Raw genomic sequence first — 21039 nt, 5'->3', positions numbered from 1 at the left:
TCTTACACCATTCACAAAAATAAATTCATAGGGGAAGGGAGGGAATAAAATGAAACAAGATGAAACCAGAGAGGGAGACAACCCATAAGAGACTTCATCTCGGGAAACAAACTGAGGGTTGCTGGAGGGAAGAGGAGTGGGAGGGATGGGGTAGCTGGCTGATGGACATTGGGGAGGGTATGTGCTATGGTGAGGAAAAAAAAAATAAAAAGAAAATTAATTAATTAATTAAAAAAAGATTGAAGACCTAAATGTGGGACCTGAAACCACAGAAATTCTAGATGAAAACAAGGGCAATAACCTCTTTGACATCAGACATGGCAACTTCTTTCTAGGTAAAAGCTCCTAAGGCAAGGGAAATAAAAGCAAAAATAAACTACCGGTACTTCATCAAAATAAAAAGCTTCTACACAGCAAACGGAACAATCAACAAAACTAAAAGACAGCCTAAGAATAGGAGAAGATATTTGCAAATGACATATCTGATAAAGGGTTAGTGTCTGAAATACATAAAGAACTTAGAAAATTCAATACCCAGAAAACAAATAATCCAGTTAAAAAATGGGCAGAAGACATGGACAGATGTTTCTCCAAAGAAGATGTAGAGATGGCCAACAGACACATGAAAAAATGCTCAACATCACTCATAAGCAGGGAAATGCAAATCAAAACTACAATGAGATATCATCTCATACCTGTCAGAATGACTGAAATAGCAGGTGTTGGTGAGGATGTGGAGAAAGGGGAACTTTCAATGTTGCAATGTTGGTGGGAATGCAAGCTAGTGCAGCCACTCTAGAAAACAGTGTGGAGGTTCCCCCAAAAGTTAAAAATAGAACTGCCCTATAATCCAGCAATTGCCCCACTGGATATTTACCCAAAGAATACAAAAATACTAATTCAATGGGATACATGCACCCCTGTGTTTATAGGAGCATTACTTACAATAGCCAACTTATAAAAAAAAAAACCCACAATATTTTGGTATTATCTGTGCTGACTTTAGACAACTTTATTTTGAATAGACTTAATTTTTTACAATTTTGGATCCACGGAAAAATTGAGCAGAAGGAACAGAGAGTTCCCATATGCCCCCAGCCCTCACACATGCATAGCCTTCCCTGCTGTCAACATCTGGCGCCAGAGTAGTACATTTATTACAATCAATGAACCCACAAACAATGAATGACACATCTTTATCACTCAAAGTACATAGTTTACATTATGGTTTACTCTTAGTATTGCATATTCTATGGGTTTGAACAAATGTATAGTGACATATATCCACCATTATGGCATCATACAAAATAGTTTCACTGCCCTGGAAATTGTCAGTGCTCTGCCTGTTCATCCTTTCTTTTCCCTCTTACCCCTGGTAACCAATGACCTTGTTACTGTCTCTATAGTTTTACCTTTTCCAGAGTGTCATATAATTGCAGTCGGGTAATGTGTAGCCATGCTTTTTTCACACTGGCTTTTTTCACCTAGAAGATATGCATTCAACTTCCTCCATGTCTTTTCACGAGTTTTAAGTGTTGAGAATTCCATTGTCTGGATATACCACAGTTTACTTCTCATTCACCTACCGAAGAACATCTTGGTTACTTCTAAGTTTTGGCAATTATAAGTAGAGCTGCAATAAATATCCATGTGCAGGTGTTCGTCCTCAACTCCCTTGGGTAAACACCAAGGAGTGTGATTGCCAGATTGTACGGTTAAGAATATGTTTAGTTTTGTAAGAAACCACCAAACTGTACTCCAGTGTGGCTGTACAATTTTATATTCCCACTGTCAATAAATGAGAATTCCTGTTGCTCTGCATCTTCATCAGCTTTCAATATTGTCAATATTTTGGACTTTTTCCATTCTAATAGGTGTGCAGCATTATCTTGTTTTAATTTGTGTTTTCCTGATGACATTTGATGTGGAACATTTTTCATATGCTTTATTTGCCCATTCCCATATCTTTGGTGAAGTGTCTGTTCAGCTCTTTGCTCATTTTTTTAATTGAGTTGTTTGCTTTCTTATTATTGTGTTTTAAGAGCTTGCTGTATATTTTGGATAGTAATTCTTTATCAGCTATATCTTTTGCAGATATTTTCTCCTAGTCTACAGCTGTCTTCGCATTTCCTTGGTACTGTCCTTTATGAAGCAGAAGTTTTAATTTTAATGACTTATTATTTCACTCATATATCGTACCTTTATCTATTGTATTGTATCTAAAAAGTGATCCTCTAACCAAAGATCTTCTAGATTTTCTTTTATGTTATTTTCTAGGTGTTTTATAGTTTTACATTTTAATTTGAGTCTGTGTTCCATTTTGAGTTAATTTTTATAAGGAAGTATAAGGATTATGTCTGGATTCATTTTTTTATATGTGGAAGTATAGCTGTTCTGTTACCATTTGTTGAAAAGACTATCTTTTCTCCATTATTTCCCTTGTTCCTTTGCCAAAGGTCAGTTAACTATATTTGTGTGGATCTATTTCTGGACTCTCTGTTCTGTTGCTCTGTTTATCTCTTTTTTTACCAATACCACAATGCCTTAATTAATAACTTAATAGTTGTCTTGAAGTCAGTAATGTCAGCCTCCTGATTATTCTTTTCCTTCAATATTTTGTTGACTATTCTAAGTCTTTCCATATAAATATCAGAATAAATTTGTAACTTGCTGACATTTTTATTAGGATTGCATTGAAGCTGTAGATCAAATTAGGAAAAAAAAAACAAAAACAAAAAAACAAACAAACAGAGATCTTGACAATACTGTCTTTCTACCCATGATCATGGAATATCTCCATTGTGTGATTTCTTTCATTAGTATTACTAAGACATTTTACTTGTCTTCATTATTAAAATTTATGTTAAATGTTGCCTCCTTTAAGCCCTTTTTGGGGTTTTGTTTTTATTTTTGTTTTTGTTTTTTTGCAAATGACAAGCTTTGTTGTGGCATTCTTAGTGTGGAACCAGAGGGAAACGGTGAGAGTTTCTTTCCCAGAAATCCCACTGCATCTCAGTGGCTTGGGCAAAGGCTGGGCTAAGTCACCATCTTTACTCCTGTCCTCGCACAGGTAATAGAGAAGGGTATGCTCTAGAGGGAAAACAAAGTATGATTTCCAAAAGAAAGGTGAATAAATGCTAGAGGACAAAAATACAGATACCTTTTCACATGCTTTATCAAAATCACATTGCTATTTCAAATTCATAGTAAATTAACATTCCATCCCAAATAATAGTGAGATGTAGAATGTAGTACCTTGAATATCACTCTGAAAATCTGTATCTGTTCCCTAAAGTCCTTTAATTTCAATTCATTCTATAACACATTTGCAATCTAGCTTATGATAAACTGCTGTTGCTCTTTTCTCAACTTTATAATCCCTAATTAATCCTTTCCTTGATAGTATTGACCACCATCTCCTTGAAAAATTCCCCTGTAATGGTTATATGTCACTGTACAATTCTGATTTCTTCTATCTCCTTCAGTAGTTCCTCTGCTTCTTACCTTCAACAAATGTATATAACCCCAGTTCTTTTTAATGTTGCATTTTTTTTCTTTTTCTACATTTTCTGTCTCTGGGATTTTGTCTTCTCCCACAATCTACTTTTCAGCTCTATGCAAATGATTCTAAAGTTACTCCCTTTCTGGTCTTTCTGCTTATTTCTTTCTCCATATTTCTGACTGGCTGCTGGACATCACTGCCAATATCTATCAGGTTCATTGTGTACAAGCCTGAACCCATTTTCTCCTACAGGTGTAACTTCTGCCTGTTTTTGTTCTTTAACACAATTGTCTTCCCCTTAGTAACTCAGGAACAGAATATTGGCATCATCTGTTACAGCTGGGTCTCCTTTACCATGACATTCAGTTGGTTGTCTAATTCTTTACATGCTAATTCTCTAATATATATTTTACACCATTCCATCTCCATGCCCACCTCTCTAGTTAAAGTCATATCTTGCCCAAACTCTTGGACAGCATACAGCTTCTTTAAGTGAACTCTTTGCTTTCATTATCCCCCTATTTTATTCCACTGCTGTATTTATTTTTGTGTCTCTGCACAAAAATCCATAATACAACTACATTGTTTTTTAAATAAACAGGATGTGTAGACCTTAATTGAAGACTGTATAATATGGTAGTGTAACTTCTTTTCTCAGTCTTGCTCTCAGGAACCCCCTCATGTATCCTTTCCCCTTAGTAGTACAGAACAATTGGATGGATTCTCCCTTACTGTGCCTTCTGCTTCTCTCCTCCCTTGCCTCTGGTTATTCTGTCTTATCTGTGTTCCTTTCTTTTTGAACTCAAATACTTACACATTTAGCCATACCGGATCAACTGTCCTAATACTTTGTTTCTTCCTTTCTTGTGACAAAAACTTAATCAGCTTTATGTTATAACGTTTAAGGACTTATTTTCACTAGGTTGTAAATTTCTTGAGGACTGTTCCTTTTTCATTTTTGTACTCTGTAACAGCTGTTCTGGAATAAGATTTTTGAGTTTATAATTGATTGTTATTTTCTTACTTCACTTTTTCTTCTTACAGAATTTTATAAACATATGCTTCCTTTTCATGTTGCCTACCATTTAATGAAAGTCACTTTCTCGTTCATTTTTCTTTTATCTTGTTAGAGAAAAATGCTCTTAAAGCAAGCTAGAATATAAAATATAACCTTTAGACAGGTTGTTAGTGTAAAATTTAAGTTATCACTAAGATTTTCACTTTATATATGATGACCTGTAAACTTACCCAATAATTAATCTAGTTAAATTTTATCTTTAAAATTATAAAGTTATTTATGCGAGTATAAAACTTTTGTCAACTAAAAAGGGGATCCCAAACAAAATAACTGAATAATGGAAAGCTCCAGGTTAAAAATGGGGAAATATATTAAAATTTCTTTGGGGCCTTGACTTTATTGCTTATGGCAAACTTGATGCTAAAATATGCCATACATCACTGCAGTGACAGGCTTGAGAAAATGAAAAATACAAAGCTTTACATAAATCAGCCAAAAGATCATATTAAAATGCATAACCTTTAACAGAAAAATCAAGACTTCTACTTTTCACCATTCACAAGCTTTTTCTTCCTTATATAGTTGTTTTAGAATTTCCAAACAGCTCTGTGAGAAATAATATTTCAAATTAATTGTTGACAAAGCCACTGCGTTTTTAAAGAAACAGGTTCACAAACACTTAGCCCCAATTCTATTAATGGACTACTATTTCTTATTACTTAATTTGATTTTTGTCGAATAATCTCATGGGACAAGTATATATTTTATATGATTGTAAAAGCCCACATTCCAAGAAGTTGTAACTTTTAAAGATATCATAGTCTCATAAACCATTCTTGGCTCTTTTCATTTTATTTTGCTTTATTTCAGAAATACCATCAAATATCTTGAAAAACTTTATAGCATTAAACTGTCTCTGTGCTTTTATTTTTTTTTGCTTCAATCTAACATACCTAAGAGTACTTACTCTGTTTAAAAAATTGTTAGCACCCCTTGGAATTCACTATAAATAATGACAAATTACAGAGTAATTTTAATTCTAAGTTCAAATCAAAGTTAATACAGGTAATCATTATTCCCAGCATCATGATTACAGTGACAGATATCTAGTCTGTCTAGAGTGATGTATAGGATATGATCCTGTTTTTCTGAAAAATACTGATGGAGTCAAGGAGCTTATATATTCATTTATATTTGAATGAAGATGGTAAGGGTGGGCACGTAATAACCAGAGTGATAATATTGGCTATCTTGGGGGTAAGGGGCTTAAGAGGAAAAACAGAAAAGCTTAATACTTATATAATCTATAATCTGTAGCTTCTTATAATGAGTATATACATGTAAATTTAAAAATATTTGATTAAGAAAATTAACCTCAGGAGGTGGAGATGATATAATGAGTTCCAGTGCTAAACAAATACATAAATGTTATTCCACAACACTTTTGTAGTCAAGGTAGAAAGAGACATACTAGGATACTTTAAAACTTTCCATAGAACTCAAGTGAAAACAGTACCCACAATGTGGGTTGAAATCTAGTTGATCCTGTAGTAAAGTCTGCACAGAGAATGCTGGGAGGAAAGTATACATTAAAAAAGGACCAAAAACATTCAGATAGCGGGCCTCTTGAGTTTGTTATGCATGGGAATTGCTCTCACTTCTCATATCAACATGTATAAACTTGAAGATCCTGTCCAGAGAGATAAGCTGCCATGTCTTTATGCCACTTCAAAAATATTTCCTTACAGAAGAGACAATGGAGGAAGGAAGATGAATGATGACTTTTCACTCACCAGCATTCGAGTTCAGTACAGCTTTCCTACCCCACTCTCTCCCCCACCTTTGTCCTCAAGCTAAAGAGCAGAAAAATGATTTGATAAGAAGGAGCAAAGCGGATCGCAAACTTTAAATCCTAATTCTACAAACCTCAATGATATAACTTGACATTCAGAGAGATTTCGGCCTTGGGTACTACTAAGTCACTGCTGCTGCAAATTGTCATTGGAGCAGAGTAATAAATCAAGCATCAGATTCGCTCAGATTTAGAGAGCCGCTTGACTCATTTGTATCCCTAATGCATGGATTTCAGTAGTAGCAACAGTATACCACTGTCAAGAGGATCAAACTGGACAGTGGAAAAGTGTTTTTAATCCAAAATCTATGGTGGACCTATCAGTTTGGGGGGAGACAATAAAAATAATATATCAGTTGATTTTCTTGTCTGCTTTCAAATTCTAGTGAACTATATATTTTGTCCTACTATTTATTTAGTTGTTAAGCTCTTGTATGCAGCTTGTTATTGTTATTGTCATTGTTGCTTTAAAAATAAAGTTTCTGATGTTTTTATAAAGTTTCACTTTGGTGATTTCTTATAAAAGAAAAGTAGAATACTCCTCATTTATTTTACACATATTTATTGAGTGCTTACATCTGTTTCCTAGCACTAGGGATGCAGTAGTGAACTAAACATCCAAAAATTATTTCCTTCATGAAGCTTATATCTTATAGAATGAGACAAATAAATAAATGTTTAAAATAAGGGAGACGGTGAGAAAGTTGTCTTACTATCCATAAAAATGGGATTAGATTTTATGGAAAAAGCATAGTCTGAGAATCCTGGGTTTCCGTGGTGACAGAGTAATAAGACCAGACTTTTTGGTCATATGGGAGATAGTGTTAGTGAGCTTGTTGAGAAGCCTGTAGATGCAGCCAAAGAGTGATTCAGTAAACTGGAAAAAGTTTCAAGAGAAAATATTAAGAATGAAAACATGGTGAGAAACAAAGAAAGTATACATTAGAGATTAAGAAAGTAAAAACATGAAGTGGTCTAGAATACATGTAATTAATGTCAGAAAAAAAGAAGAGGGATAATGGGAAAGGTAAAATATTTCAAAAGATAATGGCTGAGAACTTTCCAAAGTTGATGAAACACACCGAGGTATAGATTCAAGAGGTTTTATGAACCCTAAGCTATATAAAAAATTTTTTAAAATACATATTTAGGCATAATGATGAAAATGCTAGAAACAAAAGGCAAAGTAAAGAAATTGAAAACAGTTGAAATATGCTAAAAACAGGCTACTTTCAAAGAAGCAACTATTAGAATAAAACCTAACTTTTAAATGGGGGGCGGGGGTGGAGAAAGAAAGAAACGCAAGCAGTGGAATCATGTATTTTGTAATACTGAATGAAAATAACCCAATCCTAGAATTCTGTACCCAGCAAAAATACCCCTCAGACATTAAAGTGAGAATACTTTCAGGATGACAGTAAGGCATTCATCAGAATTCATTGATGTATGTTTATGGTTTATTCATTTCACTGTAATTTGTTTCCTCAAGAAATAAGCAAATATTTAATTCTAGCTAATAACATTCATGTTAAGGTCTTTAATGCCCTTTGGTGTGGGTCTGTTAGTAATAAATTTTTTTAGTTTTTATTTGAAACTTTTCTTCACTTTTGCTTTATCCCAACATTTTATTAAGGAAAATTTTAAACATACAGAAAAGTTGAAAGGAAGGAGAAATAAAGACCTTCCCAGACAAACAAAAGCTGAGGGAGTCCATTGCGACTAGACATGCCTTCCTTAAAAGTAATGCTTAAGGGCACCTTGGTTCTCTCCATCAGAAAGGATGAATATCCAACTTTTGTATCAGCATGAATGGGACTAGAATAGATTATGCTGAGTGAAATAAGTCAAGCAGAGAGAGTCAATTATCATATGATTTCTTTTACTTTTGGAGCATGAGGAATAACATGGAGGACATGGGGAGATGGAGAGGAGAAGTGAGTTGGGGGAAATTGGAGAGGGAGACAAACCATGAGACACTGTGGACTCTGAGAAACAAACTGAGGGTTTTGGAGGGGAGGGGGAAGGGTGGTTGGGTGAGCCTGGTGGTGAGTATTATGGAGGGCATGTATTGCATGGAGCACTGGGTGTGGTGCATAAACAATGAATGCTGAAACACTGAAAATAAAATATAATGAAAAAAAAAAAAAGTATTGCCGAAGGAAGTTCTTTAAGTTGAAAAGAGAAGAAAGAAGAAAAAAGGACCCTAGGCAGCAATACTAAAGCATATGAAAATGTAAAACTTTCTGATAAATATAAATACAGAGACATATAGAATCCTATAACTGTAATGGGTGTTACATTAACAACTTTTTTTTTTTTTTTTTGGTGAAAGAGAGCACGAGCACAGGCAGACAGAGTGGTCGGAAGAGGCAGAGGGAGAAGCAGGCTCCCCACTGAGCAAGGAGCCCAATGTGGGACTTGATCCCAGGACACTGGCTTCATGACCTGAGCCGAAGGCAGCCGCCCAACCAACTGAGCCACCCAGGCATCCCTACATTAACTACTTTTAATTCTGGTATGGAATTTTACAAATAAAAATTTAAAAATAACCATAACCATAAATCTATGTTAAAGAATACAAAATATACAAAAAGATAATTTGTGACATTGGTAATATAAAATGGAAGGGGGAAATGTAAAGGAGGAGAGTTTTATTTGTGACTGATGTTATCAGTTTAAATAGATTATAATAACTATAAGATGTTCCATGTAATTTTCAATAGTAACCACTAAGAAAATACCTATAGAAGATGCATAAAAGTAAGAAAGCAATCAAAGCGTGCCCCCATCCCCCCAAAATTAACAAAACACACCACGTACAGCTGTAAGACAGGAATGACAAAATAACTACAGGACATAAAACAACAATATGACAGTAGCAAATTCTGCTTTATCAGTAATTGCTTTAAATGTAAGTGGATTAAATGCTTCAATCAAAGACAAAGACTGGCTGAATGGATTTAAAAAAAAAACAAAAAACAAAAACCAAGGGATGCCTGGGTGGCTCAGTGGGTTGAGCCTCTGTCTTCAGCTCCGGTCATGATCCCAGGGTTCTGGAATAAAGCCCCTCATCGGGCTCTTTGCTCAGCAGGGAGCCTGCTTCCCTCCCCCCCACCCCTGCCTGCCTCTCTGCCTACTTGTGATCTCTGTCAAATAGATAAATCTTTAAAAAACAAGAACAAAATACAACTCTATGCTGTCTACAAGAGACACACTTTAGATATAAGGACATACATAAACTGGATGTGAAAGGATGGAAAAAAGTATTCCATGAAAATGATAACAAGAAGAGATGAGGAGTTGCCATACATATATCGGATAAAATAGATTTAAGTCAAAAATTGTCACAAGAGACAAGATTATGTGATGATAAAAAAAAGTCAATTAACAAGGAAGGCATAGTAATAAATAAATATGCACCTAATAGCAGAGTACCCAAATATATACAGCAAATAGTGAGATAACTGATGTGAGAAATAGACAGTAATACCATAATGGTAGAGATTTTGATACCCCTCTTTCAATAATGTATAGATCAACCATTCAAAGATCAGCAAAGAAACAGAGGACTTGGACAATACCAAAGACTAACTGGACCTAAAAATAGCACTGTACCCAACAACCGCAGAGTATACATTCTTCTCAAGCACACAAGAAACATTCTCCAGGACAGATCACTTGTTAAATCACAAAACAAGTCTTAGTAAATTTTTAAAAAATTGAAATCATATCAAGTATCTTTTCCAGTTACAGTGAAATGAAACTAGAAATCAATAGCAAAAGGAAAACTAGAAAATTTATAAATCTGTCAAAAATTACACTCTTGCTTGATCAATGGGTCAAAGAAAAAAAAAATCACAAGAAATAAGAAAATACCTTAAGACAAATACAGAACAAAAACCATACCAAATCGTATAGGATACAGGAAAAGCAGTACTAAAAGGGAAATTTAGAAAAGAACAGATACATTAAAAACAAAAAAATAGCTGTCAAATCAACAACCTGACTTTATACTTCAAAGAACTAGCAAAAGAACACACTAAACCAAAAGATAGTAGAGGAAAGGAAATAATAAAGAATAAAGCAGTGATAAATGAAAGAAAAGGAAAAAACCATGAAACTAAGAGGTTTGTTTTTTTTTTAAGATCTACAAAATTGACAAACCTTTAGGTAGACTAAGAAAAGTAGAAAACCTAGCTTTGCGCAGTAGCAGTATCGTAGCCAATGAGGTTTATCCGAGGCACGATTATTGCTAAGAAAAGTAGAGGACCTAACAAAAATAAAAAATAACAGAGAAGACAAGTAGTGTAGCAGAAATAGAATCATAAGAGACTACTATAAACAATTACATGCCAACAAATTGGATAACCTACAAGAAATGGATAAAACTCTAGAAAAATACAACCTATCAAGATAAAATCATGATGAGATTTTAAATCTGGGCAGAACTCTATGGTAGGGAGATTAAATCAGTAATCAAAACTTCCCCACAAAGAAAAGCCCTAAACCAGATGGCTTCACTAAAAATTCTACCATTTAAAGAATTAACATGATTTCCTAAACTCTTCCAAAAAAGTGAAGAGGAGGGAACACTTTCAAACTCATTTTATTCAGCTGGCATAAAACCAGGCAAAGATACTGCAAGGAAAGAAAACTATAGTCTGGTATCTCTGATGAATAGTGACACAAAAATCCTCAACAAAATACAAGCAAACTGAACTCCACAATACATTAAAAAAAAAAATTATGTGCTATGACCAAGTGATGCAAAGATGGTCAGCATATGAAAATCAAACAATATATCACATTAAAAAACAGTAACTACTTGATTCAAATGATACAGAAAAATTCAACATCTTTTCATAATGAAAATACTCAACACACTAAAATTAGAAAAAAATTACTTCAACATAATAAAAACCATAAATGAAAGCCCATAAACTGTCGTTATTCTCAATGGTGGAAAACTGAATATTCTTCCCCTTATAAAACTAAAGGCTGTCTCTCACCATTTCTGGTCAACATAGTACTAGAAGTTCTAGACAGAGCAAATAGATAAGAAAGGAAACAAAAGACATCCAAATCAGCAAGGAAGAAGTAAAACTTTCTCTATTGGCTGATGACATGATCTTATATGTAGAAAACCCTAAGGATTTCACTCAAAAAAATTGTTAGAACTAATAAATGAACTCAGCAGAGTTTTGAGATACAAAACCAGTTATAACACATAAAAGCCAGTTGTATGTCTAAACGCTAACAATAATCTGAAAAGGAAATTAAGAAAACAGTTCTATTTACAATTGCCTCAAAAGTAATAAAATACTTAGGAATAAAATTAACCAAGGTGATGAATGACCTATACACTAAAAACTACCAAAAAATGCTAAAAAAAAAAAAAAATTAAAGAAGACACAAATGTAAAACAGTCCATGTTCAAGTCCAAGGTTCAAGGTTGGAAGACTTAATATTGTCAAATTATCCACACTACCCAGAGCAATCTACAAATTTAATGTAATCCCTATTAAAATCCCAATTGCTTTTTTAATTATTATCTTGTAGAAATAGAAAAGACCTAAAATTCATATGCAATATCAGTGGACCACAAATAGTCCAGATAACTCTTGAAAAAAAAGAAAAAAAGATTTATATTTACTAATTTTAAAAAGCATTGCAAACCTATAGCAATTAAAACAGTATGGTACCAACATAAAGACAGACATGTAGATCAATATAACAGAATGAAGAGCCCAGAGATGAACCTTCATGTATATGGTCAGATGTCTTCAACAAGACTACCAAGGACACACAATAGGAAAGGCATACAATTTTCAACAAATGGTGTTGAGAAAATTGTATATCCACATACAAAAGAATAAATTTGGGTCCTTTCCTAGCACCATTTACAAAAATTAATTTAAAATGGGATAGTAACTTAAACATAAATCCTGAAAACATAAAACCCCTAAAAGAAAATGGGAAAATCTTCAATTTAGCAGTGATTTCTTGGATATGACACCAAAAGCACAGACAACAAAGTCAAGAATAGACAAATGGACTACATCCAACTTAAAAACGTATGCACAGCAAAAAATAAATAAATAAACAAAAGAGTGAAAAAGCAACTTACAGAATAAGAGAAAATATTTGCAAACCATATTAGTATCTAGGATATATAAAGAATTCGTGCAACACAGCAACAACAACAAAAAAATCCAATTAAAAATAAGCAAAGGACTTAAACATACATCTCTCCGAAGAAGGTATTCAGATGCCCAACAGATGTCTAAAAATATGTTCAACATCACTAATCATTAGGGATATGCAAGTAAAAACCACAATGAGATACCTCCTCATTCATTAGGACCTCAACTTTCAAAAAAAAAAAGAAGAAGAAAAGAAGGAGAAGAAATACCAAATGGTGAGGATGTAGCTATATTGGAACATTTGTGCACCTTTGGTAAGAATCTAAAATGATGGAACCATTATATAATTAAAACAGTACAGAGTTTCTCAAAAAATTAAAAGTAGAATTACCACATGACCCAGCAACCCTACTTCTGGGTATTTACCCAAAAAATTGAAATTAAGGTCTTAAAGAGAAATTTGTGCTTTCATACTCATTGTAGCATTATTCTTAATAGTTGAGATGTGGCAAAACCTAAATGTTCTTTGGCAGATGAATGGATAACAAAAAGTGATATATACATACATTGGAATATTATTCAGCCTTAAAAAAAGAAGGAAGTCCTGCAACAACATTGGTGAAACTTTAGGTTACACTGTGTGAAATCTAATCGCAAAAAGACAGTTCCTTCGTGATTCCACTTATTTGACGTATCTGAAGTATTCAAATTCTATGAAACGGTTAAGTGTAACATTGGTTACACTGCGGCTGGTGGGGGAGAGGGAAATGAGTATTTGTTCAGTGAGTATATAGTAAGTGTATATCAGTGTTACAAGATGAAAAGTTTAGAGATCTGTTGAACAACAATATGCATATAGTTAACAGAGCTGTACTGTACATTTGAAAATGGTAAGATAATAAATTTTATGTTGCATAATTTTAGCCACTATTTAAAAAGAAAGAGATTGAGGGGTGCCTGGGTGACTCATTTGGTTAAGCATCTGCCTTCAGCTCAGGTCCTGGTACCAGGGTCCTGGGATCTAGTCCGACACTGGGCTCCCTGCTCATCAGAGAGCCTGCTTCTCCCTCTCCCTCTGCCCCTCCTCTCTGCTCATGCACTCTCTCTCTCTCTCTCTCAAATAAATAAGTAGATAAATATTGTTTAAAAAGAGAGATTGAAAAATATTCATATATGTGGAAATTAACAATAAATTTCTAAGTAATCCACGACACAGAAAATCCTGAGAGAACTTAATTTCTTTAACAAATTGCTAATGGAAAATTTGACATATCAAAATTGTGAAATAACATTAAAGCAATAATTTTTAATGAAATTTATAACTTCAAATATGTATATACACACACATATATATTAGATGAGAAAGATAGCTGGAAATCAATGAGCTAAGCAATCATCATAAGAAGTTAGATAAAAAATAGCAATTTAACCCAAAGAAACAAAAATAATAAAGTTTTTAATAGAAATTAAATAAAATATAAACATTTAATAAAGAGGTCACCAAGGCCAACAGTTCATTCTTGGAAAAAACTAAATTTGATTAATACCTGGCAACACTGAGATAAAAGCAAAGGCACCAATATAGCTGACCCTTGAACAACACAGGTTTGAACTGCACGGGTCCAGTTGAACATGGCTTTTTTTTTTCCATAAATACAGCACGGTACTGTAAATGCATTTTCTCTTCCTTATGGTTTTCTTAATAACATTTGCTTTGCTGTATTTTACTTTATTGCAAGAATACAGTATATAATACATATACAAAATATTTGTTAATTTACTGTTTATTGGTAGTTAAGTTTTGGGAGAGTCAAAAGTTATATGTGGATTTTCAGCTGCACAAGAGGTTGGTGCTTCTAGTCCCCCCCCCATGGTGTTCAAGGGTTGACTGTAAATAGTACTAGAAATCTTAAAAGGAAGATGTCATTACAGTTCATTCAGATGTTAAAAGTAAAAAAGAGGATATTGACAATCGGTTTATGCTAGTGAACTTGAAAACCAAATGAATTGGAAAAATTCTTTAAAAAAAAAACTTTGACACCAGAAAAATTACCAAATCTGAATAGTCTTTTTATCTAATACACATCAAATATTTATCTAATACATTAGATAAATTTGATTAATTATTAAAACCTGCACATTTCAAGATATAAATGACTTCATTTGCAAATTTTTCCAAGCATATAAGGGAAAAACTTACAATTTTATATAAACTTTAAAAAAATATATTGGAGACTCATTTTATGAGGTTATTGTAATGTAGATTACTGTTACATGTAACTGACGTTTCTGTTGAAAATATTTTGGAATGGATGACACATGTCCTTTTAGTGTTATTCTGGAGTGTTGAACAATAATATTTAATTCTCTAGTCAAGGGACTTTTATTTCACTTGAAATTTACTGATTAAGGCCTAGAATCTGTGAAGTTACTAAGTGATATATATATTTTTGTCCAGTAGGGATGTGAATGATTTCTGTGATGTAGAACAAATAGCCCCAAAAGTTACAATTTTATTGCCCTGTAGGATATTAGCCATTTTTGCATATCTATCTCTGTCTTATTCCAGAGTTCATTTCATTAGTTTATCTTCTCTCAGATTCCCTTGGAAAAAGCTTTACTCAGTCGGTAAGGTCAAATATCACTGATATTTGATATATGTTCAATCTATATTTACCTTAGATTCATGATTCTAATTTTTTTTAAATATACTTGGAAATAATGAAATCTGATAATTAAGAAATTCATTAAGAAATTTTAAAAATAGTAAAACAGTCTCAGTCATTAACACAGATTTTTAAATCCTTCATAAAATATTATCAAATTGAACCTCTGAGATACAAGATAAATACTGCATCATGACCCAGCTAGGTTATTCTAGAGATGCAAGGCTTATTTAACAACTGAAAATCAGTCAATGAATTCACCATATTAACAGAATAACAAAGACAAGAGCATATAACAATTGCAAAAGATGTAGCAAACATTGTATTTCATTGTGAATTGATGAAATCTTTTCACTTAAGTTTAAAGACACAATAAGGATTTCTGAAATCATCACTTCTTTTCAACCAGTGGAGAAGTCAAGAAAAATAAAATATATGTTAGGGAAAGGAAGAAATAAAACTATTATTATTTGCAGATTATGACTGTATAAATAGAAAATGTAAAACAAATCTATGAACTTCTTAGAATTAATACCAAGTTTTGTAAAGTTTCTGGATTCAAGGTTAATTTAGAGAAAAGTTTGATTTATATGCATCCAGAAATAGAAAGTGAATCGGGCTGCCTTCCACCTTCACGTTGACTACCCTTGAACAAATTTTCTAACCTCTCTTGTAGCAGTTTCTCCTTTAAAATAGGAATAATGTGGGGCACCCGGGTGGCACAGTCAGTTGAGCATCCAACTCTTGATATCAGCTCTGGTCTTGATCTCAGGTGGGATCAATCCCTCTGTCAGACACTGCACTCAGCAGGAAGTCTGCTTGAGATTCTCTCTCTCTCTCCCTCTGCCCCTACCTCCCACTCATGCAAATCTGCTCTCTCTCCCTCTAAAATAAATAAAATCGCTAAAAAAATAATAAACTAGGGATGATGGTACTGAGTTTTACTGATCATAGGGCACATTTTGCTATATTTTAACATCTTTGAAATTATGTGTCCTACAGTAGATGTTGTCTTAGATTTGATGAATAAGGTAGTTTTGAAGAGGTAATGAATAAATATGATAAATTTAAGGTATTTGCAACCATGCCTGGCACTTAACAATGTTCACTAAATATTAGCTATACTTTAACATTTTCTTACATTCTGTTTTCTAACAAGTTATCATTTGCATAAAAGTTCTGATTTTTTTATAAATTGATTTTATAGCTCTAACTTACAAAAGTTTTTTTTTAATTTCTGATAACATTTTTGTTGATTCTCTTGGATTTCACAAGAGATACAGATGACCTTTGAACAATATGGGTTTGAACTGCATGAGTCTATTGTATACAGATTTTTTTTAATGCAGTGTAGTACTCTGAATGTATTTACTGTTCCTTTTGATTTTCTTAATAACATTTTCTTTGTTCTATCTTACTTTATTGTAATAATTCAGTATTTAATAAATATATAAAATGTGGGTTAATTGACTTTATATTATCAGTAAGGGTTCCAGTTAGCAGTGGGCTATTAGTAGTTAAGTTTTTAGGGAGTCAAAAGTTATATTCAAAATAAGTCAGTCAGAGAAAGACACGTAACGTATGATTTCACTCATATGTGAAATTTAAGAAACAAAGCAAATGAACATGAGGGAGAAGAGAGGCAAACCAGATATAGAAATAGACTCAACTATAGAGAACAAACCGAGGGTTACCAAAGGGGGAGTAGGTAGAGGGATGGGTGAAATAGGCGATGGGGATTAAGAAGGACACCTAGCTTGACTTATTTCGCTAAGCATGATACGCTCTAGCCTCCATCAGAAAGGATGAATACCCAACTTTTGTAGCAACATGGACGGGACTGGAAGAGATTATGCTGAGTGAAATAAGTCAAGCAGAGAGAGTCAATTATCATATGGTTTCACTTATTTGTGGAGCATAACAAATAGCATGGAGGACATGGGGACTTAGAGTGGAGAAGGGAGTTGGGGGAAATTGGAAGGGGAGGTGAACCATGAGAGACTATGGACTCTGAAAAACAATCTGAGGGTTTTGAAGGGACGGGGGGTGGGAGGTTGGGGTACCAGGTGGTGGGTATTATAGAGGGCACGGATTGCATGGAGCACGGGGTGTGGTGCAAAAATAATGAATACTGTTATGCTGGAAATAAAAAAAAAAAAAAAAAAAAAAGAAGGACACCTAGCTGGCTCAGTTGGAGGAGCATATGGCCTTTGATCTCAAGGTCATGGGTTCAAACCCCACTTTGGCTGTGGAGCCTACTTAAAAAAAATTGAGGAGGGCACTTAATGTGATAAACACTGGTTATTGTATGTAAGTGATGAGTCACTAATTCTATGCCTGAAACTACTATTATACTGTATGTCTTCTGTCTGGAATTTAAATAAAAATTTGGAAAATGAAGAAAAGTTATATGCAGATTTTCATCTGCACGGGGGGTTAGCACCCCTAACCTCCTCATTGTTCAAGGTCAACTATATATGTATCGATTTGATTTGAATATTTTTATATCTCATTTATTCTTTTAAAGTTCTATTTTCTCAGTATTTTAAGAACAATTGCAATGATAACAATAATAATGATAATAATAAAAGCCAACACTAATGCAGAACTTAACTGTATATACCAGATACTCTTCTAAGCATTTTAAATATGGACACCCTTGCCTTTTTCTTTTTAATGGCAATCGTTAAATTATAGCACACCAACTTAGTGGAATACATTCATTGAAAATGTTTATTATACAATATTAATAATTGCTTATGACATACCTTTCAATGAAAGACATAATTGTGTCTGCGGTATGATTATAGCCATGTAAAATCTATGCATGTGAAAAAAAAAGGACGAGAAGAAACATTAAGAATGATTTGTTAGGATTTTTGCTTCTAAATTTCTCTTATTTGTGCTAAAATTAGGTGATAATCTTTTATAATCCCTTATGGTTTATAATCTAAGGACAGAATCTACTTACCTATTACTTACATATTATACTTATATATTAAAGATGAGGGAACTTCCCAATTTCTTGCAAATATAAAATTCCTGTGAGAAAATCAGAATTTTTTTTTGAGGGGCACCTGGGTGGCTCAGAGTGTTAAACCTCTGCCTTTAGCTCAGGTCATGGTCCCAGGGTCCTAGGATCGAGCCCTGCATCGGGCTCTCTGCTCAGCAGGGAGCCTGCTTCTCCCTCTCTCTCTGCCTGCCTCTCTGCCTACTTGTGATCTCTCTCTCTCTCTCTCTGTCAAATAGATAAATAAAATCTTTAAAAAAAAAAAGAATTTTTTTCAGTGTAATGTTTTTATTGTTATATTTGGCCTTTTCAATTTATTAAAAGTGGGATTAGGAATTGAAGCTCTTGGAAGCATAGAAGCAAGCTTCTATTCTGCAGACAGAATAAAAGAAAGGTCTCAACAAGAACTGATGATTGATGCAACACCTCACCAAAACACATCGGTCTGAAATATTATAAAAAGCTAATATTTAATAATGCCATTATTAAACAATATTAATATTTTATATCTATTAATTAAAATGGCTACTGTAATCATAAGAATGTTTATTATATTGTTATGTTATTTAAATGCTAGTGTTTTCACAATGAATGTTAGCAGCATGTCGGGTACCACATTACATCAAAAATTCTATCCTTATTGAGCAAACACTAATATGATACTTTGCAGCTACATATTTGGCAGTCCCTGTTGATCCTTTTATATACAGGTGTATGTTGTTGGGTTGTCAAGCCAACTCAAACATTTCATTGAGAAATATTCAACGTACATCACAGTATAGGTTTCAGGTGTGCAAGCCATCATGACAGTTTCATTCACATAGAGTGGAGCGATCTCCACAATAAATCCAGCTAACATTTATCTCTTCATAGATAAAATGAAAAGAAAACAAAACAGAAAGGGAAAATTTTTCTTCATGAGGAGAACTCTTGGGATTTACTTTCTTTCTTTTTTTTTTTAAGATTTTATTTATTTATTTGACAGACACAGATCACAAGTAGGCAGAGAGGCAGGCAGAGAGAGAGAGAGGAGGAAGCAGGCTCCCTGCTGAGCAGAGAGCCCGATGCAGGCCTCGATCCCAGGACCCTGGGATCATGACCTGAGCCGAAGGCAGAGGCTTTAACCCACTGAGCCACCCAGGCGCCCCCCTGGGATTTACTTTCTTAACAACATTCCCGTATATCATACAGCAGTCTTAGCCATAGTCATCATATTTATTGTACATTACATTTTTAGTATCTTTTTTTAATAGTTTAACCAAGGAGGAAGGATAAAGATCTCTTTAAAAATAAGATTCCTGATTGTTCTAAAAGTAATTTCCTTGGATTAAGTCCAAAGATAGTTCAAGTTCAGTTTGAAATAAAATAGAAACTGATATCCGCTTATGTTTTTTGCACATTCTTTAACTGCAACAATATGTAAATAAAGAATTTTCTATCTTTTTTATTATAACTATAGTTCAGAACAAAATTATGGACTCTGATAACCTATTTTTTTGTTTTATTTATGATTTCAACCAAGATACACATGTAGGAAAATATTTTATAATATATCCATATCCTATACTATTAAGTTGCTTCTTTTTGTTGATTCAATTTGGTATCTATCTCTTGGTCATTTATTCACTTAAATAAGTGGATATCTAACAAGAGAATATAAATCCTTTGGGAATCTAAACTTTTTTATACTTCCTTTTAAGCCGTTCCTGAATTGTATTTACTAAAAGAATGAGGCATAGTAATTGAGTCTCCTGCGAACTTTCAAATGTACAGCTTTCACTTAACTGGAGACTTTCTTTCTGTATTCAGGTTAAGTATTTATGGAATTTCTGGTTTATACTTTTGACTCAACCCCAATTATAGACTATGGTTCCATTCCATTGCATATAATGGCACTTTCAGCTTGGAACAAATATTCTTTCTAAAGACAAAGATCATTTTCAAATGGATTTAGGATTGGCAATTACATTTTCTCTTTGAACTTTTTAGTGTATGTCCCCCCCAATCATTTTTCTTGCTGGTCTGGCTTCCCTTAATCACAGTGATAATGATAAACTTCTGGGGGAAAAAAAGATATCTAATAATAAAACACTGACTTAATGTTTCAGACTTATCTTAGTTGATTACTTCAGGTTTAATTATAAATTATCTCTCGTGCTTTAAACACAGCTAACAGCTAAACATGAAAAGTAATGAATGCCTTTTCTAGAGAAAAATCCTAAGTTAATCAGTTTAGACCCATTAATTGTAATTGAGTAGCCTTCTATATGTAAAACCTTCCACTTCTCCTCATCCATTTTTTTCTTAATAAAATCATATTTTCCATATGAGAAACAAATGTTCCTAGAGATTGTTTTAAATATCACATTTCCTAAATATTAGAAATTGATTACATGGGCATTTATTGCTTTGGGATATTTTTACAGTTTTCTACTATACTAGATTATAAGCTTGATGAGAGAGGAGATCATTTCTCTCTTAGTGACTGCTAACATCACAGTACACATAATATCACAGAGGTATTTAGTAGACACTCAATATTTATTAAATTAATTTGAAGTCAATTGGCCAGCTCTCTATATTTGTCAAAGGATGACTGAATTTAAAAGTCATCTTTTACAGTAGTCTAGAGCCCTACCTATTCATTGTCACCATAGATTAAACAGTTCTTAGAACATGAAGTAGTATATAATGGAAAATAAGGTAGCAGTATAGCTACAAAGACCTCATGCACTTTTGTGTTACGGGCATGGAAGTACATCATCTCTGTAGTTTGTGTGCATGTGTAAATATAAGTTAGGGTGACTGTTTACAGAAAAATTGAACACTTTCACTCACTGGTGAGTAT

At 33.4% G+C, this 21039-nt stretch overlaps 1 pseudogene; it reads left to right on the top strand.

Annotated features, from left to right (window-relative positions):
* The first annotated feature begins 10567 nt into the window (after positions 1-10567).
* LOC116592096 lies at positions 10568-10649 on the top strand (annotated as a pseudogene).
* Positions 10650-21039: the final 10390 nt, after the last annotated feature.

The sequence above is a fragment of the Mustela erminea genome, chromosome 5 (genome assembly GCF_009829155.1).
Source record: "Mustela erminea isolate mMusErm1 chromosome 5, mMusErm1.Pri, whole genome shotgun sequence".
NCBI lineage: Eukaryota > Metazoa > Chordata > Mammalia > Carnivora > Mustelidae > Mustela > Mustela erminea.
Note: the sequence above shows the minus strand (reverse complement) of the source record. Positions and strands in the feature narration are given on the sequence as shown.